Below are 26,260 nucleotides of genomic sequence, written 5' to 3' on the forward strand. Positions count from 1 at the left end.
ATAAAGAAAGCTCTTATAATACAGTGGCAGCATACCAATACATAAGTAAATATGGTCAATAGGACTTATATGAAATTTGGTGTTCACTAGTATACCTTTCAATTTGCTTTGGGTTTTCTTCCTAAAGCAAACTACTTTTTCTTGGACATTTGACAGTGTGTGTGTGTGTGTGTGTGTGTGTGTGTGTGTATGTGTATGTGTGTATAGGTGTGGGGAGGGTGACAAGTAGGAGTACCATTAGAACACTGTGATAAAGCTCTATGCAAATATTAGAAACTGGTTAGGATTGTGGGAAGCATTACTGATTTAAACACTAACTTTTATTTAAATGTACTGTTTCCTGTATTTTACTATTATTTATAAGTAGTTTATTGAAGATGAGCAGCCAGTTCAATTTAATTTTATTCAGGACATTATTTATTTATTTATTTTTAATTTTTTTTTTTTTTTTCCAGACAGAGTCTCACTCTGTTGCCCAGGCTGGAGTGCAGTGGTGCAATCTCGGCTCACTGCAGCCTCTACCTCCCAGGCTCTAGTGATTCTCCTGCCTCAGCCTTCTGAGTAGCTGGGACTACAGGTGTGTGCCACCATGCCTGGCTAAGTTTTTGTATTTTTAGTAGAGACGGGGTTTCATCCTGTTGGCCAGGCTGGTCTTGAACTCCTGACCTCAGGTAATCAGCCCGTCTCAGCCTCCCAAAGTGTTGAGATTACTGGCATGAGTTGCCGTGCCCGGCCATTTATTGAACACCCTTAGATGTAAGACAATAAATCTACAGCATCTATCAAGAAATCATCTTGTGTGAAAGTGCTGCTAGATTAAGCCCAGTAGGGGAGAACAATACTCCTGTTTTCAGTGTTCTGAAAGTGTGCATATATATATTCATTCAGTAAATGTTCTTTGAATAAATACCTAGAAAAAAATGGGAATCAGCATTCTTTTTTCTTTTTGGGACTCTTCTTTCTATGATCATGAATCTGCTCACTCCCCAGCTCCTCCCCAATGACCCCATCCTTTATCATTCCTTGCTCTGTAAGTGATCTAAAAATCTAAAAGATCTTTTAGAACACTTACAGTGCCACATACAAATAAGGATATTGTTATTTTAGTAAAATTCAAATGTTGGATTGTGTAGCAATGAAGCAGTTAATATGACCTGAAAGTAGTTAAGAAAACTTAAAGGAAGAGAGATATAAACAGGTGTTTGAAAGACAAATTAGGGCACAAAGAGAATGGGAAAAGATCTAAAGCATGTATAAAAACACCAATGAAGGAATTTGCAAACTTACTATGGTATATAGTAAGAATATTTTCTTGACTTCGGTGGGAAATACATAGCTGGAAGCACAAGGAAATACATTTTCTTAGATAGAGGAAATATGGTAGAGAACTCTGGTAGAGATGGGTATGATTTTAGCCTTAGAAGGCAGGATAAAAATTATAATTCTATTTAATTTGAATCCCATATCATAGGAAATTGGAATTCCTTGTATGCAGCTTAATTTTGACTATACTGAATTGTTACTTTGATGCAACTAGATCAAACTAAATTGGAAGAGATTAAAGACAGAGGCTCTAGAAATAGAAAGAGATGGACCTGATGACATCAATAGAGAAAGTTGGGAGGACCTCCTTTATATCTTTTTGGGGAGAAGGAATAGATACTTAAATAATACATGTGGTTGTGATAGAGTAATGATTACAGGGTGACTCTGTTGCAGAGGACATTGAGAGAAATTGGTAATGATGCTGTTTATTGAAAATTAATCATAAGAAATTAGGAAGGGATTGATTTTTGGCTAGATGAGTAAAGGTAACTCAGTTTTTGCCATTTTGACATTTTAAATTTCTGATTTCTGTTTGATGGGCAAGAGGGTTTTTTGTACTTTTTTTTAAGGTAAGTAAAACTGTGAGTGATCAGCTTGATCCAACAGGAGTAAATTAAAGAGACAAAAACTGAAACAAAAAAGGAAAGAAATAAGATGATTCATTATTTTGTTCTCTCATTTATTCAATAAATATTTATTGAGCCCATGTCAGTATTTGTGAATACAAAGATAGAAGCCCAGGCTGGGCATGGTGGCACACACCTGTAATCCCAGCATTTTGGGAGGGTAAGGTAGGAGGGTTGCTTGAGGCCAGGAGTTGGAGACCAGCCTGGGCAATATAGTGAGACCCTATTGCTATAAAATTACATATATATATGTGTGTGTGTGTATGCACACATAATTATATATGTATTTTTCTATATTTTTGTTGTATATATTATGTAATAAAGTTGTGTATACCATAAGCCTCAAAGATCTTAGCCTGTGAGTAAACAACTGTAAGTGGCTAATTTCCATGCAGTATGGCAATTGCATTGTTAGATATTTGCAGGTACTGTGGGAATCCAGACTTATAGCACTTAGCCTGGGAATGTGTGAAACAATGGTTTGAATGTGTCCCCCAAAAGTTCATGTGTTGGAAACTTCATCCCCATATGTATATATTGATGGTATTTGGAAGTGAGGCCTTTGAGAGGTAATAGGATTAGATAAGGTCATCATGGTGAGGCCCCCATGGTGAGACTAATGGCTTTATGAGAAGAGGAAGAGAGACCTGAGCTGACATGCACACTCTTGCCCTATCGCCATGTGATATCATTCATCATGTTATGACACAGTAAGGCCTTCACCAAATGCTAGTGCCATGCTCTCAGACCTTCCAGCCTCCAGAACTTACAGTTATTTCTTACAGAAATAACTTTTAAAAAATATTTTCAAATGCCCTCACCCAGCAGAAATACATTTATTTTCTCCATAAATTGCCAGTCTCAGATATTGTAGCAAAAGAAAATGGACTAAGATATGTGACAAAGGTCAGGGGAAACATGGCTTCTGAGCTGAATTGTAAGGAATTAGAACTTAGCTTAGTGATGAAGGTGGGAAATGATATGGTTAAAGTTTTGAATGCCTAAAACAGCAACACTTTGGGGCTACAACAAGCTCTTTATTACTGCTGGAACTAATGTTCAGTGCAAGGAATAATAAAGGACGGGGTCGTTGGGGAGGAGCTGGGGAGTGAGCAGGTTCATGATCATACAAAGAAGAGTCCTGAAAAGAAAAAAAGAATGCTGATTCCCATTTTTTTTCTAGGTATTTATTCAAGGAACATTTACTGAGTGAATAGTATGTGCAAGGCTCACTCCTAGGTCCTGTTGCTAGGGCATAATAAAGGTGACTAGGACATGTTATATTTCCTTAAGGACCTCGTAACCTCATGATAGCTCAATCTTGAAACTCTTTCAGGGCCCTGTCTCATTAAGCATGGATGGCATTACTCTATTATGTTTTTTTGGTTCATTTTAGTTGTTTATAAGTTCCTCATAGCATTATGGAAAGTTGCACCACAGGGATTTTAAAATTTGGAACTGATTTTACATGTAAAATGTTAACAGTGGTTGTCCTTAGGAGGTGGAAATATGATAATGTTTCAGTTCTGCTTTCCTATATTTTGCAAAATTTCTTTGAAGTCTTATATGACTTTTATAATAAGAAAAATGCTTTTTATCTTGAAACCTGAAAGTTAATGAACTTTTGAATGAGGAGGCATATACTTATAAGAACTAATTCTCTTGTGTCTCAGACTCCTGAGTTATATTCTGTTTCCAAGTGGAGATCCAGGGTGTCAGGCAGGACTGTATGCCTTTGATGGGTGTTTTCAAATCAGAAGAAATACTTTAGTAGTTTTAATAAAATATAATGTGTGGACTGATAAGACTGCATTTCTATAATTTATTTAAAATATCTGCTTAAAGCCCTGCAGTGGCTCCCTATTACCTTCCATAGAAAGGCTTTCAAAGTCCTCCATGAAACAGCCATTCCTACTTCTAGCCTCATTTCTTGCTGCATTTTGTGCCTTTCCTCTGTCCTCTGCATTTGCACTTTACCGTCCACTAATATCAAACTGGGCCGGGCAGGGTGGTTCCACCGGTAATCCCAGCACTTTGGAAGGCCAAGGCAGGTGATTCACTTGAGGTCAGGAGTTCGGGATTAGCCTGGCCAACATGGCGAAACCCCATCTCCGCTAAAAATATAAAAATTAGCCAGGCATGGTGGTGGGTGCCTGTAATCCTAGCTCCTCAGGAGGCAAAAGCAGGAGAATCGCTTGAACCCGGAAAGTGGAGGTTGCAGTGAGCTGAGATTACACCACTGCACTCCAGCTTGGATGAGAAAGTTACTCTGTCTGTCTAAAAAAAAAAAATTATACATATGTATATCAAACTGTTTATTCTTCCTTAATAAACCAGTGTCTTTCTTCATTCTTTCCTCTGTTTCTGTATCCTCTTATTATCTTATTGACAGAGATACTTCCTCTCTCTCAGCTATTGAAACTTTGCCCAAGCATCTGGGAATTCAATATTGGCCCCACCACCCTCAGATAGAATGGCTACTTCCTCTTTGGTGGCCTCATTTTACCCTATATATATTATGTTTATATCACCTGTTAAATTTTACTGTATTTATTTATTTACCATCTGTCTAATCCCTAAAATTGTGGCCTAAGATAATGTTTAATTCATCTGAGTATTTCTAGCATGTAGCAGAGTACCTAGAATGTGAAAAGCACTTGATAAATAGTTGATGGTGGAACAAATGAATGGAAGAATATGTCTAGAGTCATGTACTGGACAAATGAATGGACTTTTTGAAACAGAATATGGTCCTATTAAAAAACAAAAAAAGAGTCCAGGATTTCCCCCAGACTTTTGAACTTGCCTTGTTTTCACCACTCATATTGTAGTATGGCATGATATGTAAAATATTACAGATCTGTTAAATATATATGTATAAATGTGTATATATGGGTATATATGTATATATTCATATATCTGTATTCATATATACAGATATATGAATATCGAAAATCTATTAAACAGGAAATCTAAGAAGAGGAGAGCATCCACAGCTGAGAACAGCTTAGCGTAAGATGAGGATGGTTCAGACTTGGAAAGAGAACCTGGTTATGGGGTTTTAGAGCCAAGGTGGGGTAAGCATGGTTTCCCTGTAGAAGAAATGGCCTGGCATAGGATGCCTGATCTTATGCACAGAGAGGAGTGCCTGTGATCCTGGGGAGCAGCCTGGCATGGGGAGTCAGAACCTGAGTGAGGTGAAGAGAGCATTCACATGTGGAGGCAGCCCAGTGCCAGATGGCCATTGATACAGAAGGGAGATCTGGCCTGGTATGTCAGAGCCTGATTGGCATGACCAAGACATCTGGGTGAGAGGCATCGTCTGGGTGCCTGCGTGAGATGAGAAGAGCATCTTCATGGGGAATAGGTGATGACAGATATGGAAGATTGGTTATATGTGGTAGAATTGATCAAATAACTAAATAAATTAAAGACAGTAGGAGCCAGATTTCTCTCAGAGGAGAGATACACAAATACAGAAAATGAGACAACTGCAATGAACTTTGTGTTCGAATTGGAATTGGAGATATGATATGAAGTCATGGCTTTCAATATACACAGATTAAATGTAGAAATAAAAGATATAAATGTGTGTATGTGTACACACTCAGAAAAATACATCTATATATATGTATGCAAGTGTTCCCATACACATATTCCATAGCAAAGAACATACCTAGTTTCCAGATCTTGACCTCTAAATAGCATTCTTCACTCTAGAAAATGAAGATCCTCAGAGAAATGAAATGGCAAATTCCAGAACTGGGGGAAGGAAAATACAATATGATCTTGGAAAATCTTATTATGCCAGAGTAATGGTGACATGTCAATAGGACACAGAAGCCAACTTGAAGGGGTTCCACTACTTGAATCGAAACCAATTTTAGCATCAAAGTAAATAATGATAGCAACACATTATAATCTGTTCACTGTTACTAAAATAGGAAATCAAGAATTTAGACAAATAGTAATTAATTAATTAACCGAAATTTTGTTTAAAATAGGATATACATAGTTTCAAAATCCCTTCCCACAAAAGATTTACTAATTACAATAATTTAAAGAAGTTAAATTTGGCTTGGTGAAGAAGGAAAATTCCAAAGAAATGAAGAGCTCCTACTAATGGGAAATTATAGCTCCTCCCAACTGTCTTCAAGTTTCGCTAAGGAAAGTCTAGATCTTTGACTAGAAGCTTCACCCTTGTAGGAGAAAAAGTTGTATTTAAGGTCCAGGGCACTTAAGGATGGAGTTGCTTTCAAAAGAGATATCTCACATCATCTGAAATCTTAGTCCCTTATTTTTGTTAGTGGAATTAATGATAAATCCTATTATCCCATTAGATTACTTCTAATGGGAAAGGGTATTCTCTGCAAAGATTTTTCCTCTTTCCCAGAGCTAGTGTGTATGAAGACTTTTGGCAGGCTGCATTGATTGGCATTGGGGTATAGTAAAAAAGAAAAAAAAAAATTCAAAATTGGAAAAAATTTTAAAATGCCTTAACAGGAAATACTAGTATTTTTTCTTTGCTTTGCTTTATTTTCATTGTTGTTGTTGGTATTTTGAGACAGGGTTTTGCTCTATCATCCAGGCTGGAGTGCAGTGGCAGCCTGGATCTCCCCATCTCAAGCAATCCTCCCACCTCAGCATCCCGAGTAGCTGGGACTATAGGCATGTGCTACATGCCTGGCTAATTTTTAAAATATTTTGTAGAGAGGAGGTACCACCATGTTGCCCAGGCTGGACTCAAACTCCTGAATTCAAGTGATCCTCAGTATCTGGAGTGCTGGGATTACAAGTATGAGTCACTGCACATGGTGTAGTAGTTCTTTTCAAGCAGGAAAAGCTTTGTATAGAGAAATGTAGGCATAAGTCATTTAGAGTACAGAGGGAAGTAGGTGAGGCTCTAGGGGAATAAGTTGTGCTAGGATAAGAAACTAAAAGTGTAGCTAAACTGTTCTACATAAGAAATAAAAGGGAAAAGAGCAGTCAAGCCATGAGCAGAGGCTGGAGCCTGGGGAAAGAGAATTTAGCATCTGGGTGGGTGAAGGGATTTTCAGAACATAATTTCTAAAATTTAAGTCTAATATATTTGTGTTTCTGGGGCGTAAATCCTCTATATCCCAAAACTTTAGGAAATTTAGTACATATTAAAGCTTTGGGTGGTGGTGGTGTGGGTAGAAAAGGAAAGTATAAACCTGTAACATTTACCACTATTGCTGGTGCCTAGAGGAAGGAGTGGCATCATATTGAAAAGCATAGTGCAGCTTATAGTGCTGCTTTAAGCTGTGGCAGGTGAGGAAGTAAACAGTGAAGCTGCAACCAGCACAAAAAGGCTACACCATGCAATTGATTCAAATGTACATGATAGTCTTGTTTTCCTAAATATATCAAAGGGGAGAAGGCAATGGGATAAATATTTTTCCTTTCTTTGACTTTTTTCTTATGTGACTTTTTATCCTACTGTTGTGTTAAGTTCTGAGACTGAAGGAATACAATGGAAGGGGCTGCAAATAGAACAGATGTTACAATTTGGATAGTTTTCAGTCAGCACTGTCCAATACAAATGTAATACAAGATACATATATAATGTAATACATTTGAAATTTTCTAGTAGCCATTTTCTAGTTTTCCATTTTCTAGCCACATTGAAGAGAAACAGATGGCATTAATTTTAACAATATAGTTAATTTAATATATCCAAAATATTTTAAGGATATAATTAATACAAAATTATTAATGGAATATTTTATAATCTTTTTCCTTTTTCTCACTAAATCTTTGAAATCTGTCATGCAGTTTACACTTAAAGTGCATTCCAATTCTAACTAGCCAAATATCAAGTGCTTAATAGCCACATGTGGCTACTATATTGGACAGTGAAAGTCGAGACCGTTTCAGCAGACATTGCTTAGGAATATAGAAGTCTTCTCTGTTGTTTGTTATTATTGGAGTGCTATACTTGGGTTTGTTGTCACAATAAACAATAAAGTATATTATTGCTTAGTTTTGATTTATTGCATATATTTCTTTCTGGTTTATCATTATTTTCAAATTTATTGACAAAATTGACAAATATAACTAAAGATTTAAGGTGTACAAATGATGATTTGATATGCATATATTGTGGAAGGATTATCACAGTCAAGTCATTTGGTACATCCATCACCTCACATAGTTACACATTTGTGTATGTGGTGAGGACATTGAAGAGCCACTCTCTATAAAAACCAAAAACAAAAAAAAACCTATTATTTTTCTGCTTTTATACCACAACAATCAACACCAAAGACCTCTGTGACTTTTGGTTACCAAGAAGTGTGTGGGGATTTCTCCCTACCAACAACCAACCAATTCTGTAGCAGATTCTTCAACAGACACTAGCTAGGTGCCCTCTAATTCAATTCAATTCACTTCAATTCTTACATTATCTACCTGGAGATAGTGTCAGATCCCATAGGTTGAGGTTTCAGTCCCACAAGACTGCCCCCACTTCCTGTGCTAATTGCAATTCCCAGATTGTTTTACTTGTGCTTCTACTGACTTGCTATAAATAAATTGGAGTTTCCACAACCTCTACTTTGAGTTTGATTAATTTGCTAGAGCAACTCACAGAACTAAGGGAAACACTTAGGTTTACTGCTTTATTATAAAGGATATTACAAAGGATACAAATAGAAAGATGCAAAGGAAATGTATAAAAAGGGACGTGGAGCTTCCGTGCTCTCTCTGGGTACACCACGTGTCATGCGCGTCCCTGTGAAGAGGCCACCAAACAGGCTTTGTGTGAGCAATAAAGCTTTTTAATCACCTGGATGCAGGCGAGCTGAGTCCCGAGAGAGTCAGTGAAGGGAGATAAGGATGGGGGCTGTTTTGTAGGATTTGGATAGATAAAGGAAAATTATAGTGAAAGGGGTTTTGTTCTCTGGCAGGCAGGAGTAGGGGTTGCAAGGTGCTCAGTAGGGGAGCTTTTTGAACCAGGATGAGCCAGGAAAAGGACTTTGATAAGGTAATATCATCACTTAAGGCAAGGACTGGCCATTTTCACTTCTTTTGTGGTGGAAAGCCATCAGTTAAGGCAAGGACCAGCCATTTTTACTTCTTTTGTAGTGGAATGTCATCAGTTAAGGCAAGGACCAGCCATTTTCACTTCTTTTGCGGTGGAATGTCATCAGTTAAGGCGGGGCAGGGCATTTTCACTTCTTTTGCGGTGGAATGTCCTCAGTTAAGGCAAGGACCAGCCATTTTCACTTCTTTTGCGGTGGAATGTCATCAGTTAAGGCAAGGACCGGCCATTTTCACTTCTTTTGCGGTGGAATGTCATCAGTTAAGGTGGGGCAGGGCATTTTCACTTCTTTTGCGGTGGAATGTCATCAGTTAAGGCGGGCCAGGGCATTTTCACTTCTTTTGCGGTGGAATGTCCTCAGTTAAGGCAAGGACCAGCCATTTTCACTTCTTTTGCAGTGGAATGTCCTCAGTTAAGGCGGGGCAGGGCATTTTCACTTCCTTTGTGATTCTTCAGTTACTTCAGGCCATCTGGGCGTATATGTGCAAGTCACAGGGGATGCAATGGCTTGGCTTGGGCTCAGAGGCCTGACACCACCCTTTAGGGACTTTCACGTGTTCAGCTATCTGGAAACTCTCTGAACTCTGTCTTTATGAAGGTCTCATTACATAGTCATGGTTGGTTAAATTATTGGCCACTGGTGATTGACTTTAACCTTCAGCTTCTATTCCCCCGCAAAAGTTAGGAAGTAGAGCTGAAAGTCCCTTCTGATCATACATTGATCTTTCTGGTGAACAGCTCTCATTCTGAAACTACCTGGGTGGCATCAGCCATCAGTCAACTCATTAGCATACAAAAATGCACTTATCACTTTGAAGATTCCAAAGATTCTAGGAGTTGTATGCCAGGACTAAGACCAAATGTATTTGGACAAATATCAAATGTATATTTCACAGTATCACAACTCTTTTAGCAAATTTCAGGTACAGCATGTATGCTTTACTTTAGATTCCCAGAACTTAGAACTTAATTATCTTACACCTGAAAGTTTATACCCTTGACTATCATCTCCCCATTTCCTCCATCTGCCAATTACTACTCCACCTGGCAACTACTATTCTACTCTCAGTTTCTGTGAATTTGACTTGTTAGATTGCACACATAGGTGAGATCATTTAGTACTTGTCTTTCTCTGACTTATTTCACTTAGCATAATGCCCTCTGTGTTCATATTGTCACAAATGGCAGGATTTCCTTCTTTCTATGAGTTAATAATATTCTCTTGTATATGTATACCACATTTTCTTTAACCATTCATCACTTATCCATTCATCTGCCTTAGCCTATCTTTAAAACTAACTGTCTTCTTGCTTCCCAGGTGGGTCTTGCTTTCTAAAGCTCAAATAAGATGCTAAGCTAGTATTTAGCAACCTTGAAAAAATGAATCAGTCTCTTTTTTTTTGTTTCAGTTTGACATTAGCACCTGTCACTTCTCTTGACAACAAAATAAACAGTAATAGAAGCAGGAGGCAGAGAAACTCTAGGCAAACAAGGGTGAGTCCCTGGTGAAACCCCACCTTCAAGCCAAAAAGTCTGTAACCCATAGTCCAAAGTGAGAACTTCTATCCCTGTTTGCCTGATCTTTCCTGATTGGTTCTTTCTGAATAATGTCTTTTTACTAATTGCATGTCGCATTTTTCAAAACTACCTATGGCTTACCCTACCCCCCATCTTGTGCCTATAAAGACCCCAGACTCAGCCAGTAAAGGGGAGAAGCAGCTGATGTCTAGAAGAGGTGAGTTGACCTCAGAGATGATGGCTAGATGTCAGAAAAAGGCAACTTGACTTCGAGGAGAGAGGGAGAGAGGCAACCTGACTTCAGGGGAGAGACCTGCCCTTCCCTTCCCCTCCAGCTCCCCTCTCCACTGAGAGCCACTTTCATTACTCAGTGAAATTCTCTGCATTCACTATCCTTCAATTCATTTATGTGACCTCATTCTTCTTGGGCACCAGACAAGAATTCGGGGCCTACCAAGTATGAATACCCAAAAAGGCTGTCACACTGGCCCTTTGCCCTCACTAGCAGAGGGCAGCTACCCCACACAAGGCAAAGGACCCACTGAGCTGGCAACACACTGCTGTCCACAGGTGGTGGAGCTAAGAGAGCATTGTAACACGCCCTCTGGGGTCTTGGCGTCACAAGCACCCCCACTTGGATGCTGCCACAGGGCCTGCATGGAGTTTGCTTCTGCTGGTGCCAAAGTGGCTGACTGGTTCCTGCATTTGCTCACCTATGCATGCCCTCCCACAAGGCGTTGAGCATGGCAGGCTGAGTAAATGAGGCACCCCTGTCATGGGTCCCATGAAGGGATCAAGAAAATGTCCTGCATTATCAATACCTTTGTTTCTTGACATGGTCCTGGAGAAAGTTGCAAAGCCTTTTCTTTTCTCCTTCCTCTCTTTTAAATAAAATTATTCTAAGAAGCAAATTATACCAGATGTTTAGTGTCTTCTAGTCAGAAAATCTTTGATGTTCTTATGAGAATTTAACTTGGACCTATTATCACTTTTTGAAACAGCAAAAATTCAAACAAAAGCCTTCATGGTTTTGAGATCAATAAAGGAACCCAGGGGACTCAGAAGAGGCACACAGGTTCTGTAGTCATGTTTCAAACAAGACTGTTCCCTTCTTCTTCAGCAGTCTCAGAGAGCAGGTTAGGAAAGGAAAGACCAGTCTTTTCAAAGGGGCTAACAGTGGAGATCAATATTGAGACTTTTTTCTAGGATGTCTACTCATATAATTTTAATGCATGATATAAGCTCCCTTTTCAAACCACTTGCTTCTAACATGTCTTCCTAAGTTTTACCTTGAAGAGCACTTGCTAATTGAAATATTTATACTTGGTTTGTCCCCTAAACTACAAAGCCTGAAGAGGACTAAGGTTTTCCTTTCTCATAATTCACTTTTGAAATTCTGAGATCAGTAAAATTAACTGTATAGATCTTCAAAAGATATGCTTGTACATACTAGAAAGCTTACTGCTGTGGACATCTGTGTGCTCATTACCACCAATCAATATGTATTACAAAGAGAATGAAGATATAGCACTGGCTAATCTGGAGCATCTATTAACTGGAAATTAGCTCAACAAGCTTACACTCTGTATGTGTGTGTCTGTGTATATATATAATTTTTATTTTCTTTTCCTAAGATTATTGTTTTTATGAGACAGCTCAACTGCTGTCTGATCAGGATGGGTCTCTTTTGGCCAGAGCTAAACACTGACCCAAATCTCTTTGGACAATCAACCGGCTAAAGACCAGGAAAATTCCTTCAGTTCTTGTTCTCTTCCTTCCTTTAGCATTTGGCATGTTTAAAGATTAGTTGGTTATAATTCTGTACTTGAGAAGATAAAAAAGAGAAAAAGTTAATGGGGAGTGATGCACAGGAAAGATGCCTATTTCATATATGTTCATATATGTTCAGCCTTATTGATAGGGAAATGCATATTAAAGGAGAATAATACAACTTTTTAAACCAGTGAGGTTGGTAAAATTTTAAAAAATAGATAAAATCCAGCATTGGCAACCATGTGGTGGAAGAGGTACTCTAGGTTGTAGTACTATGGGTGAGATTTTTTTCATTCCTGTACAGTTAATTCTCATTACTTATAGTAGTTATGTTCTGTAAAGTTACCATGAACACTGACTTGGTGAATACTGAACTGTTGTTCCTAGGAGAAATACAGGGTTAGGTTCCTGTGAGCCTGTGGTCACAACATATGTATTAATGATCAATATATAACCTTGTTTTGTGTGTATTTCTGTTTAAAGACACTGTACTTAATACATATTGTTGATCTAGTAACGTTGAACTCATGGCCAGCATCACTGTAACTCCTACCTGAATGATGCCTATATTACATATATATTTTCTTCATAAGGCACATCACAGCATTGTGATACTTACGATTCTTGACAGCTCTTCAGCACTATGCTCGGGGACTGTTTTAAATAGTAAAATCACCAACAGAAAATACAAAAATGCAAAAAATGTAATACTGAGTACACTGCAAAAAGGATACCTGTAGCCAAGTATAGTGGCTCACACCTATAATCCCAGCAACTTGGGAGGATGAGGTGGGAAGATCACTTGAGGCCAGGAGTTTGAGACCAACTTGTGCAACATAGTGAGACCCTGTCTCCAAAAATATTTAAAATGAAAACAAAAACAAAAAAACCTTAGCTGGGCATGGTGGCCTGTGCTGTAGTCCTAGCTACTCAGTACTCAAGAGGCTAAGATGGAAGAATCACTTGAGCCCAAGACTTAAAGGCCACAGTGAGCCATGATGGTGCCACTACACTCCAGCTAGGGCAACAGAGCAAGACCTTGATTTAAAAAAAAAAAAAAAAAAAACGACATTTGTTTTAAAGTGTGAAGTGTGAGAGTTAAAATAAGAAGGCAGAGAGTGTCACCTTATTCACCCTCATTTGGGAGCTTGTACTCATTTGAGTGACTCAAATTTTTGCTGCTCTGCACATGTCTACCAACGGACATACATGTGCTATTAATACTGATTTTGGGGTTACAAATAAATTTCAGTGAGTAGGTAAATTCACAAACATGGAATTCACAAACAGTGGGGATTGACTATAGTTTCAATGTTTTTTAACGATGAATTTAAATTACTTTAAAAAGGTATTTAATAGCAATTTATTTATTAAATAATTTAAGTAAATTTATTAAGTAAAACAAATTTATTAAGTAAATAGCAAAGTAAATAAGAATTAATTTTTAAAATAAATATTTTCATTTAATAAAATATTCTGGCTAAAGAAAAGAATTTCTCTTGAAGAGGAGATGGCTGAAAGGAGTTGAATACAATTAGTGCGAATTATACACTGGAAAATACTTAGATTTCAGAATAACTGTGTGTCTTGGACTTCTTTTGCTTTGGTGTTAAATAATGCTCAATCCCCAAATTTGTTGAAAATAATTACTCTCTTTGTGAATATAAAAAGAAGAAACATTACAACTAGTAAGAGAGTAACAAACAGCAGTTGACATTAAACTACTGAATAAAACAATGTTGTATCATATTTTTCTATGAAACTTAACATTTTATTCAAATATAATAGTATTGAATCAACAGCAATCTTTTCCTGAAAAAGCAGAAGATGTAATTCAAATTTACAAGTCAGAAGTTTGGAATTTTACATATCCTTTTCTTGTAATGTGTGGATTTTTAAACTAAATTTTTTAAATGAAGATTTTTCTCTGTTTTGGTTGTTCCTGCCATTAAGTATCATAACTGGGATTCAAGTCTTGACATTGTTGCTCTCAACTTCATGCCCTTAACCATTATATCATATTGTTTTATTACATGTTCATGACCCTATCACAATATTGCCAGGACATAAAGCATGTGCAAATCTAATGACTTTTGAAAATTAAATAGAAAAGTATTCTCTGTTAAGTTTTAAAAGTAGAGATTGCATAATATTTTTTCTAGGTGATTTAGCTGTAAGCTGATTCAAAAGCAACAAGATAGGTGACGGTTCTTACCGTATATTACCTATATCGTGATTTACTTATATTATGGATAGAAAGTCAAAACCCAGGAAAACATTAACTGATTGGATTAAAGGCAAAAGGAACTTTATACTATCGCAACCTCCTAGGTATGACATACTGTATATATAGGAACAAAATAATGTTTTCCCCTGTAAAACCATTGAAACAGCATTAACAGATACATGTAAGTAGTGCTGTGGTAAATTATTTTACAAAAATGTTTATTATGTTTCCAGATTTATTTTAAACATTACTTCATCATATAGTTCACCAAATATGGTAATTGTATCTTCTCATACAGTCTTCCAAGCAAAACATTATGCTTTGATAAACTGGAATTTTAAAAAGAAAGGGAAAACATGAGATGATCTGGAGCTGAAACTGGAGCTTGCAAAAGAAAAATTAAAAAATAAAAAGAACTTATGATCTATATGAGGGATTCAGTAGACTAGGGTAGGAATAAGATAGTCCTGTGACCTGGAGTAGACCTAAAAGTCTTACTTAGTGTGGTCTGCAAACAAAGGGGAAGGAAGCCCCAATGAGGCCAGGGGAATGAAGCAGAAACAGGAGAGAATGATTGGGGCAGGCTAGGTGATAATTGTTCAGTTTGTGATTCTCTAGAGGTATTATATTGCCCCTGATTACAGAACCTCCTCCCCATCTCCTGCTTTCTTTTTTCCCTATTTTACTTGTGATTATGACATAACTGGCAAATTTGTAGTAACTGTCATTTTGTAGTAACATATTGTTCTTGTTTTGGCACATTGCATTTACAGTGTACTCCTTTATTCTGATGGAGGGTGTGTGTGTGTGTGTGTGTGTGTGTGTGTGTGTGTGTGTGTGTATTTAAATATTAAGAATGATCTGTTCCAGAATGTCTGAAACTACCACAGAAGGACTATCTAAACAACAAACTTAGAACATAGTTTTTAGATGAATACCAATGTTCCAAACCCCACGGAGCAGCAACACATCTGATACAGAATTATTTTGTCACAGTAGTGTTTACTATTACCTCACTTAGGAACCAAGCATTGGGATACTCTCTAGGTTCTAGGTTGGCACATGCATTTCTGGAATGGAGACTTCAGTCTCAAACAAAAATTAGAATAATATCAACAATACTTTCATATATTCAGGTGTATCTTCTAGTGTAGTGGAGAATATAGAAAAGTCTTAGGAATAAAACTCTCAGAGATTCCTTATGGTATACAGACTTGGTTAAACTAGAAATAAATTTCACTTTAAGGGATTTTGCCCTTTTATCTCCATTTTGTTAGATTGGGATTTACTCTGTTTTATTTTACTAAAATTATTAAATACCCTGTGGGTGTTGGGTATTCAGGACTGAGCATGATAGACATTGGCTCTGCCCACATGGAATTTATAGTCTACTGAGGAATATTGTTATTAAACAAATGATTACATAGTTGTATATATTACAACTATGCTAAGTCTTTTAGAAGAATCTGATAATTGTGCAAGATATTATATTAATAGCAGGAGGCTCTAGCTTAGTTGAAGTAGAGGAATTCCTGAAAGATTTTCATTTATTCTGAAACCTGTAGAGGCCCTAAATCTGGGGAGAACATAGCATATTATAGGAATTCAAGGAAGTCTAGTTTGGCTCTCGCCTACAATGCAAAGAGGAAAGTAGCCTACAAGGTAACTAAAGAGATTGTTTAGGCCAGAGTATGAAGGCCACATTAACTAGCTTATAGTTACTCTAAGTGCAACAGGAAACTCCATGGAAAATTTGAGAGAGGATTAATGACATCTAATTTGTATTTTTAAAAAGCTCTCTGGCTATGGTGTGGAAAATTTGTTGGAAGAAAATAAAGGAAATCGGATTAGAAATAAGGGGACCTTGGGCTTGGATGGTAGCCGTGGAAGATTTTGAAACATATTTTGGAAGGAGAACTGGAAGAACTTGGTAATTTGGACATGGCCCAAGGAAGTAGATAGTTTATTTACTATAGATGAAGAAATTCTTGATAGAAAGGTCTGTTTTATTTTGGAATATATACAGAAACAGTAATTAAAACACCAAAGCCTTTATTCATTGTTTCAATGTTTTTTCTGGAGCTTTTCCAGAGATTTAAATATTACGTACATACAAATAGCTTTTACTCTCAAAAGTAGGAGGTAGAAATAGCAAAAATGCATGCAATCTTGAATTTAAACTATTTTAACTTTGGCATCTATCAGGTTTTAGCAAATTTGCAACTCCCTGGTCTTTGATGAAAATGTCTTGAGTATGTCAGGTTTTTTTCTTAAAGTAGTGATGTGGCAATAATTAGGTCTTATGCTTCTCCTTCAATGTTAATTTCAGTTTTGTAGATTTTTTAAAAACTCAAGTTTTGTAAAAACAAAAAATGCTATATTTCACTCTGCTATAACCAGCAGATGTTGCTTTCTTATAAGTTCTGCTGTGGAGATTCACGTGTGGGTGGAATTAATTGGTGAAAATCTAAAAACAGGTGGACTGTGGAAACATATTCTTTATAAAGTTACAGGATCTAAATCCAACCAATATATATTTTTTCCAAACCTGTAAATATATGGATCTTTGTATTACTTTATTATCACCCATAAATTTGATCTAAGTAATTAAAGGTAACATTTAGAGACTATTTGGGATTATTTCCAGTTTTGGCCTTTAAGACTTCCTACTAATTAACATAATTTGCTGCTACGAATTGCGACACTTGCTGAGATGTTACACTTAACACTACACAGAATGCAAATAAAATGGCTGTTTGAATTATTAACACCATAATTTCTACTTTCAGAGCTACAGAAATGATTAGAATAGAAATATACCTTCCTTTTCTTCAGTAAAGTTTTACTATTATTTTGGTTTGAATATAACTGTGTATGTAGATTTCTACTGGGGAGTTAACTGACAACAGCCATTTTTTCTTTGTTATCCTTTTCACTGTTAAACTTACTTCAAAGGGCTTCTAAAAGTTCCTGTCATGTTACAGAGATAATATACACAGTAAAGTTGGCCTGAAACATTTTTGTCTTTGATTTATTCATTTATTCAGTCAGCCAACCCACCAACCATCAACCAACCAAACATTTACAAACTTTCAAAGTGCATGAAGTATTAATAGTTCTTAGTACTAGCAGTGAAAACATGAACAAGACACCTTTGCTGAGCCAGAGAAATTTATGTCCTAGCTGAAGAAAAGAATCGTATAGTCAATAATTGCAATAAAGTCTTATAATTGTAATGATAGACATATATATTAAATGGAAAAAGTTTGATCAAATAAGATTGAGAAATACTGGGTTAAATGAAGGTAAGCAGATTTGTGTACTACAGGACTCTAGAACATTTCAAATGCTGACATGCATTGTGAATCTCCAAAAGAGGGCATCTGGTATGAAGTATTTTCCAATTTTGTTGCCAAAAGTTACAGAGGACAACCAGGATAAGGAGAAATTCCTGACCATAATTCCTGCTAAGCTGCTTTCAGGGACCTTGAAGAGAACATAAAGAACTTTGAAACATAGCGTTTACTTTTAGGGAAGAGAAAAGATAAACAAGACTACATAAATCTAGCCTTCATTATTTTGTTTTCTTTATTTCTAGCCTATTCACTCCACCACTCCCCCTTCCCCACCGCATCAGATCTTTGCCCTGATTTGGAGGCTTCTATGCTTTCCTGCTTTTGAATTTCTCATCAATGTTAGAAAGTAACATTGTCCTGTTATTGAAACTTATTCATCCTGATACACCAAAACTCATAAATACTTGCATTTTTCAGACTATTTTCTAATTATAGGGTGAAAAAGATTGTCTTTAGTTAAGGAATTTGGAAAAAATAATTTTGTTTTGTTTTTCTTTATTGTCTCTTTTTTTCCTTCTGCTGCTGTGATAGTGAAGGTGTAGTTAATTTCGATCCTCTTCCCCCTGGGTATACCCTGAGACAAATCCTAGAGCAGGGTTATTATCCTGATGTCTGTAGACCCCTATGGCTTTTGGGAATCGAATTCAGGGGTGCTCTAGTTTTGTTTGCTTGAGTCCCCCAAATCTCATATTGAAATGTGATTCTCGGCAGTGGAGGTAGGGCCTAGTGGGAGGCGTTTGGGTTCTGGGGGCAGATCCCTCATGAATGGCTTGGTGCCATCCCCAGGGTAATGAGTGAGTTCTCACTGTGTTAGTTTCCTTGAGAGCTGGTTGTTAAAAAGAGCCTGGCATCTTTCCCTTCTTCCTCTTGCTTCCGCCCTTACCCTGTGATCTCTGCATGCCGTCCACCATGAGTGAAAGCATCCTGAGGCCCTCATCAGAAGCAGATGCTGGTACCATGCTTCTGGTATAGCCTGCAGAACCATGAGCCAAATAAACCTCTTTTCTTTATAAATTACCTATTCTCACATATTTCTTTATAGCAGTGCAAACGGACTAAGACCAGGGCTCTGTGAACTTGGATGAGAAAAAAATAATCATGTATTTATTTTCACTAATATCTGACTGAATATTAGAATTCCATAAATATAAACAACAAATCACTGTTATAGCTATGTAAGTTAATACAGTAGTTAACTTAGCAACCACCAGAAATTGCAAACATTTTCACATTGCATTACAGTTGTATATATCTTAAAACATCATTTACAGTCATTGCTACTTTAAAATTATAGGAGTTATTAAATCAGCTGCTACATTTTAATAAATATGCACATTATATTATATCACAAAATATAAAATATTTTGATAATTTTATTTTAGAATAATTTCCTGCAATCTTATGTATTTTATGCATTTAAAAACATTGCTTTGAGAAGGGTTCATAGGCTTCATTAGGCTGCCAAAATAAGTTCTTAACTTTGTCTTTGCATAAGACAAAATTATGAACCCTAGTCCTAAGGGAAGATACACACAAGTCAAATAAGGATCCCTGGAGTTGAAGACTAAGTATTAACCCAAGACAGCTTCTTCCTTTTTATTCCTTGTCCTAGTATTAATCCTGCCTACCCTCTGTATTCCAGGCCTCTGAGGTATTCATCCTGTAAGACTTGTAGCCATCCATTCTTTTTCAGTCTCTCAACATCAGCTCCAGCTTCCATATAGATATTTGAATTAATTAATCAAATATTTTCTGGGGACTTACTACATACTAAATACTATTCTAGATACAGTAGAGATACAGCGGCAAAAGAGCAAACAATAAAACCTATCTTCACAGAGGACGTTCTAGTGGGGGAAACAGATCAGGAGCGGAATAAGTAAGTAAAATATATAGTATGATGCTAAGTGTGTGGGGGAAAATAAAGCAGGGAAGGGAAATAGGTTTTCCAGAAAAGGGAGGGATTTGTAATTTTTAAGTAGAATGGACAGAGAAGGCTGCACTGAAAAGTTAACAATGGATACAGACTTGAAGGAGGTGAGGGTGAGAGTCACCTAGCAATCCAGGCTGGAGGAACAGCAAGTGCCAAAGCTGGCGTATGCTTAGTATATTGGAAGAAGTCAGGAGGCCAGTGTGGCCAGAGTGGAGTGAATGTGTGAGGTGACAGCAAAGAGATGCAGGATGGGAAAGAAGATCACGCAGAGCATGGAAAGCTACTGAAAAGACTTTAGCTTTTACTCTGAGTGAGAAGGGAACCATTGCAGAGTTTGAGCAGAGGACCAACATATTCTAACATGTTTTAATACAATTTTGCTGGCTTCCATGTGGTGAATAGACAAAGTGGTGCCGGAGCAGAAGCAGGGAGAATGAATAATGAATGTCAGTACTTGATATGTAGTGCTTTGCAGTGGGCTCTAGAGCCAGGCCACCTGAGATTCTTCATCTGTAAAATATAACCTGTTTCTTCACCAATAAAATGGAAAAAGAGTAAGCCTGATGTGAGGATTATATCAGCTAATATGGGCAAACTTCTTAGAATATTCCATAAATATGGATTTTTCTTACTTTTCTCAGAGCCTAGGATACATGCTGTGAGGGTACCACACAGCTATTTGACACATAATGGGCAAGATGGGAAGACTTGAATGAGTTTTGGGGAATCTTGTTCCTATGTCTTGATTTTGGGAGAGTGATTGAGGAAAGGAAGCACCAGATGTTGCCTTGAGATCTGGAACCTTATCCTTTTCATACATATACGTGATGCTGGTGCTAAAGCTAAAATTACATAAGATCATGGGAAAACAATTGACACTGACTCTGATTATAGAAAGTAGTGAATTAGTAAATGGAAAAACTAAAAATGTGGTTATAATAGTAAGTATTGGTTTTTAAGTAAACTACAACATTACATTGTCAGTTTATCCTAAAGAACAATAACATAAGCATACTATTTTGCTAGTCTATTAGTGTGACAATAGTAAATATATATTTATAGGTTTCCTGTTCTGGTCTTATAGAATAATCTTACAGTTGATCAAAAAATTAGATGGAAAACTGTTTTCAATATGAGATGTTGGGCCATCCTTATTTTATGACCTTCAAGAAAGAAAAGAAACTTCCAATGGAATTACACCATCTGTAAAGATAGTCTTGCCCAAGGAACACAGATATCAAATTTGAGAGCTTTGATAGAGTTCAAAATTGAATAAAATTGAGTCAATAATTATTTATTGAAATGTAATGGTAGTCAAGGCATTACTAAATTTTGCTTGCAAACTGTTGTAAGAAAAGATAAGTTTACAGACAATGGCAAAGTAAATCTGAGAGTAAGCTAAATGCTTTAAGAGAGGTACAGGTTGTGAATAAGATTTTCAAAGAAAGTGCTTATATCTCTGGAGTAAGTGCATAAGGTTTCAGAGAGAGTGTGACATCTGAAAGAAGGTGAACCCTGTAGAATACATAGAATTTCTATAATCTGAAATGGGAGTCTGTACTTTTAAAATGAGAGATTAAGTCACATGAGCATAGAGATTGCAAGGTTGAGTAATTTAGTTTGATGCATTGGATATAGTAGACAATAAGGCTAGAGAGATATTAGCATCATAATGAGTCCAAGACTGGGAATTTTGTTATTTAATAAATGTGAAAAACCATTGAAGTTTACTGACAAAGTAGCACTGTCATATGATCAAAGTAAGAGTTATGGGACAATATCTAGTATGGATTCAGTGAAAGTTTAGGAGGAGAGGCAGCCAGTACTGAGGCATTTGAGAGATAAAAATAAAATCCCAAGTTCCCTACCTACCGACCAGATCCCCCCTTGGACAAGGGGACCCCAGAGAAACCTTAAAAACTAAGTTCCCTGGCCTGGCATGGTGACTCACTCCTGCATTCCCAGCACTTTGGGATGCTAAGGCGGGAGGATTGCTTGAAGCCAGGAGTTCAAGACAAAACTGGACAACATCGTGAGATCTTGTCTCTACAAAAAATAAAAATTTAACCAGGCATGGTCGTACTCACCTGTAGTCCCAGCTACTTGGGAGACTGAGGCAGGAAGATCACTTGAGTCCAGGAGGTCAAGGCTGCACTGAGCTTTGATCAAACCACTGCACTTTCATATCAGTTACTTATATGCACTTACATATCAGTTACTATGTGCAGCAAGTGAAATATACATGTTGCCTGGGTGACAGAGCAAGACCCTGTCTCAAAAACAAAACACAAAAATAAACAGATTCCCAGCCATGAGGGGATGAGGGATCAGACACATGTCATTATACCCACTCCTTCGCTAACCATCATTGGCCTTCCCTAAGGGTTAAAGAGAAACTAGCCCTTTTGAAAAACTTGCTCCACTGCTGATATCAACCATATCAACCATTACTGTTCTCCCTTTTGTGGTTTTGACAGGGCAACCCACCAGCATTCCTTCCTGATTAGAGACCACCAACCATAGAGTGGTTCTGGCCATTCTACGGAGACTGTGCACAGAGGGCTTTTATGTCCTCTGCTTTACCTTTTGATTTATGAAGCATAATTGTAATCCATGTAAATGTTAAATCTTCACCCTAGAGTGAACATGGTGTTGCAGTCTCACCAGTGCATCACAAAGTAGCAGTCTCTCATTGTGAGATATCACCCAGAATTCTTTGTCTCACAACCAAGAGAATTAAGGAGTGTGGACACCAAGAGTGAGATTGGAGTGAAAGTTTAATAAGCAAAAGAAGAAAGCTCTCCTGCACGGAGAGAAGGCCCAGAAGAGGGTTACCATTTTTATAGTTGAATGCAAAGACTTTTATAAGAAAACAATGAGGGCTGGGTGTCTCATTTGCATAAGGCATGAATTTCTGGTAGCTCCACCCTATCCTCCTAATGTGCATGCAGTCTTTAGCTTGAGTTGCTCCATATTTCTTTGTTCCCCTTACTGCACATGTGTCAAGGGACGGAATTTTCCATTGCAGGCCTGACTGAACAAGTCACTTGTGTAGCCTTTCTTATCTGTGAGACTGTGGGCATGTCTTAGGCAAGCCACCCTGTGCAGTTCCCTTATCTGTGCCTCCATGCTGTTCTTTTGTTTGAAAGGATTCAACTGAGGGTTGAAAAGATTCACCCTGCCTACCCGCCTGACCAGCTTCTTCCTTTCTCTTCTCTCAGTGGGACACATGTTTCGTACACATTGGCCTACTGTGCATACCCATGCCTTTCCTTCATGAATATTCATAGCTACTCCTATAACCCATTGAATATTTATACTTAGCCAAACTGCTCAGCATAAATTTCTGTTCCCTTTACCCCTCCTTCCAATTGCCTGTTTCTGGCTTCTGGCCAGATATTATGCTTCCTCGCCTGTTGGAATGGCCACCCTTCAGGCTACAACCCTTAATGAGAAATAAGCTCTTCTTTTCAAAGTTATGAACCTCATCATTCTTCACTGGATACATTATAACAGTTTAAGAAGCCATGCTTTAGAGAGATTGCAAAGGAGAGCAATTTTATAGGCCTTACTTAACTTCTGTAGGCCTATGTCATCATCTCTTAAACCTCTCTGAGTCACTGTGTTAGGCCATTCTTACATTGCTATAAAGAAATACGTGAGACTGGGTAATTTATAAACAAGAGATTTAATTGGCTTATGGTTTTCTAGGGAGGCCTCAGGAAGCTTACCGTTATGTCAGAAGGCAAAGCAAGAGCAGACACGTCACACGGCAAAAGCAGGAGCAAGCAAAGGAGTTGGGGGCGGGGGCGGTGCCACACACTGTTAAACCACCAGGTGGCCTTTGAACTCAGAGTAAGAGCTCACTTATCACCAAGGAGATGGCCTGAGCCATTCATGAGGGATCTGTCCCCATGATTCAAACACCTCCTACCAGACCCCACCTCCAGCATTGGAGATTATAATTCAACATGAGATTTGGGCAGGGACAAATATCCAAACTATCAGTTACTATGTGCAGCAAGTGAAATATACATGTAAAACACGTGGCATAATGTGGCAAACACAGTAATGCTGAAGAAATATTAACCATCTGGTAATGATGGTGATGATTATGCCATTGTCGCTGATGATGCTGCCAGACTCCCCAGATTGTCTTACCCCCTCCATTTTCTTTTGCAAGCACCATTTCCCTACCTGCCTTTTAAGTTGTGGTGTTTCTTGAAATTCTGTTTTCAACCTGAACTTTGATATTTTTCTGCATGTCTTCCTTTGGTAATTCTATCCACTTTTATGACCTTAACCACCACTAGTAGGCTGATAGCTCTCGAATCTTGTTTCCAGTGTAAGAACACCTCCTGAGCACCAGATCCATGTGTCTAACTGGCTATTAGTATCTCTACAAGAACAATCCTACAGGCAAGCAGATCCCATTCTCCTTCCTTGCGAACTTGCTTCTGTCCTTCTTTTCTTGTCTCCATGTATTCATTACCAGCCACAGTCAGCTAAGCCAGAAACCTTGAAGTGTGTCTTTACTTTTGCCTTTCCCTAACTCATCATAGTCAATCAAGTCCTTCAAGATACTTTCTCACCATCTCATAAATATTCCTTTCTGTCCGTTTCCAGTTCCCCTACCTTAATTGAGATTTTCATCACTTCCTGACTGTTTCATACCATAACTTCCTAGCTAATCTCCATACCTTCAGAATTACTTCACTGCAATTCTGTAACCACACTGCTGCCTGATTAATCTTTTTAAAATGTAAATCTAGTCATATTATGCCCCTGCTTAACACTGTTCTGTGACTTCCAATGTCTACTGAGTAGTTAAAACTCCTCTGCAAAGCAGACAACACTTTACATGGTCTTGCCCCTTTCTGTTTATGTAGCAGAATTTACTGAATCTTTGATTTATTTATTTGTTTGTTTGTTTGTTTATTTAATCAGACAGTCTCGCTCTGTCACACAAGCTGGAGTGCAGTGATATTATCATAGCTTGCTACAGCCTCTACCTCCTTGAGCCTCTACCTCCGTGAGTCACTCAAGTGATCCTCCTGCCTCAGCCTGCCAGGTAGCTGGGACTACGAGTGTGTGCCACCATGCCTGGCCAATGTTTTAAATTTTTATAGAGATAGGGTCTCCCTGTGTTGCCCAGGCTGGTCTCAACCTCCTGAGTTCAAGGGAGCCTTCCAAAGTTCTGGGATTACAGATGTGAGCCATGGCACCCAGGCTTGAATCTTTGTTTATAATGTTGGCTTTATTATCATTCAGGGATGGTAAGGCCAATGCATCAGATGATTGCTGTTGAAAAGATAGTTAAAATCCCCAAGAGGAGAATGCACACTGCAGTATGCAGGGCCACACAGGGAAACATAAGAGTGGGTCAGAAAACAGAAGAATAGGGGAAATATGGGCAAGAGCTTCTATTGTGATTTCCTTGGGAAGGAATAGGTGAGGAAGGGCGAACACGTTCAGGATTGGCTAGTTCGAATAATTTCAGTGGACTGTGGGGTGTAGAGGGCTGTTCTAAGTTGTCTGACCCTGTCCCTGAGGAAATTAGAGTAGGGGAATATTGATCCAGATTGTAGGAGCCTGATAGGGGAGGTTGGGGTGGATGGGGTCTGACCTGGTTGGTTTGCATATGAAAGGCAATCTCACAGGGGAGCCCTTTATTATCTCTAGAAGATGACTGGCCTTGGGAGGGACAGTCTCCTCAGGGTCAATAAGGCCCCAGATGTTAAAACATCAGAATAAAAAGATGTGCTTAACACAGTGTCTTACCCTCACTGGCTATGCTCCAAGCAATTCAAATGAGTTGAATTTCTAACCACTCAATGCCAAATTCCCCTACCCTCTTCCTAGAGGGCAGATATCTTCCTGGAAATAATTGCTTATCTCATAATTTAATGATATTCTTGGTAAAGCCCTCCCTGATGTTTCCAACAGAATAATAACTCCCTGCCATGTTTATTGAGTATTGCTTATCACATTATATAGTAATTCTTATTTTACACCTTTTCCCCCACCCCCACAAGTCCAGACTGTAAGCCCCTTGGGGAATGGGACTGTCATACTCATTTTTTACTTTCTAGAGTCTGTAGTCTAGCAGGGTGCTTGGTGTGTAGTTGACTTTCAGTATATATTTGTTGATTGAAATGAAAAATAACTAATGAATAAGTGAATGAATTAATGATGAATTAATAAGTTCTCTATCGATCATACCTGTCATGTCATCATCACTGAATTTCCTTTATTTCCTAAAACCTGAAGAGTTAGGCCAAAGTCTTTCAGTTTTATCATTTGCACTAAGTTGTCATTAAACTAAATGATTTATGCTTCTCCTTCCAACTCTAAACTTCTGAATTGTGGCTGAGTAAAGCTTTTAGTACTTTTGGTGAATTATACCTTTTCCTTTTACCTTTATATGGCTTAGAGGTA

The 26,260-nt window shown here is 37.8% G+C and overlaps 1 protein-coding gene across 2 annotated transcripts in view; it reads left to right on the forward strand.

The window, feature by feature from the left end:
- Positions 1-26,260, forward strand: part of NME7 (NME/NM23 family member 7) — a 222,994-nt gene that overhangs the window by 118,831 nt on the left and 77,903 nt on the right. The gene's annotated exons all lie outside the window — the stretch shown is intronic.

This window comes from Rhinopithecus bieti, unplaced genomic scaffold (assembly GCF_001698545.2).
Source record: "Rhinopithecus bieti isolate Rb0 unplaced genomic scaffold, ASM169854v2 scaffold_4101, whole genome shotgun sequence".
NCBI lineage: Eukaryota > Metazoa > Chordata > Mammalia > Primates > Cercopithecidae > Rhinopithecus > Rhinopithecus bieti.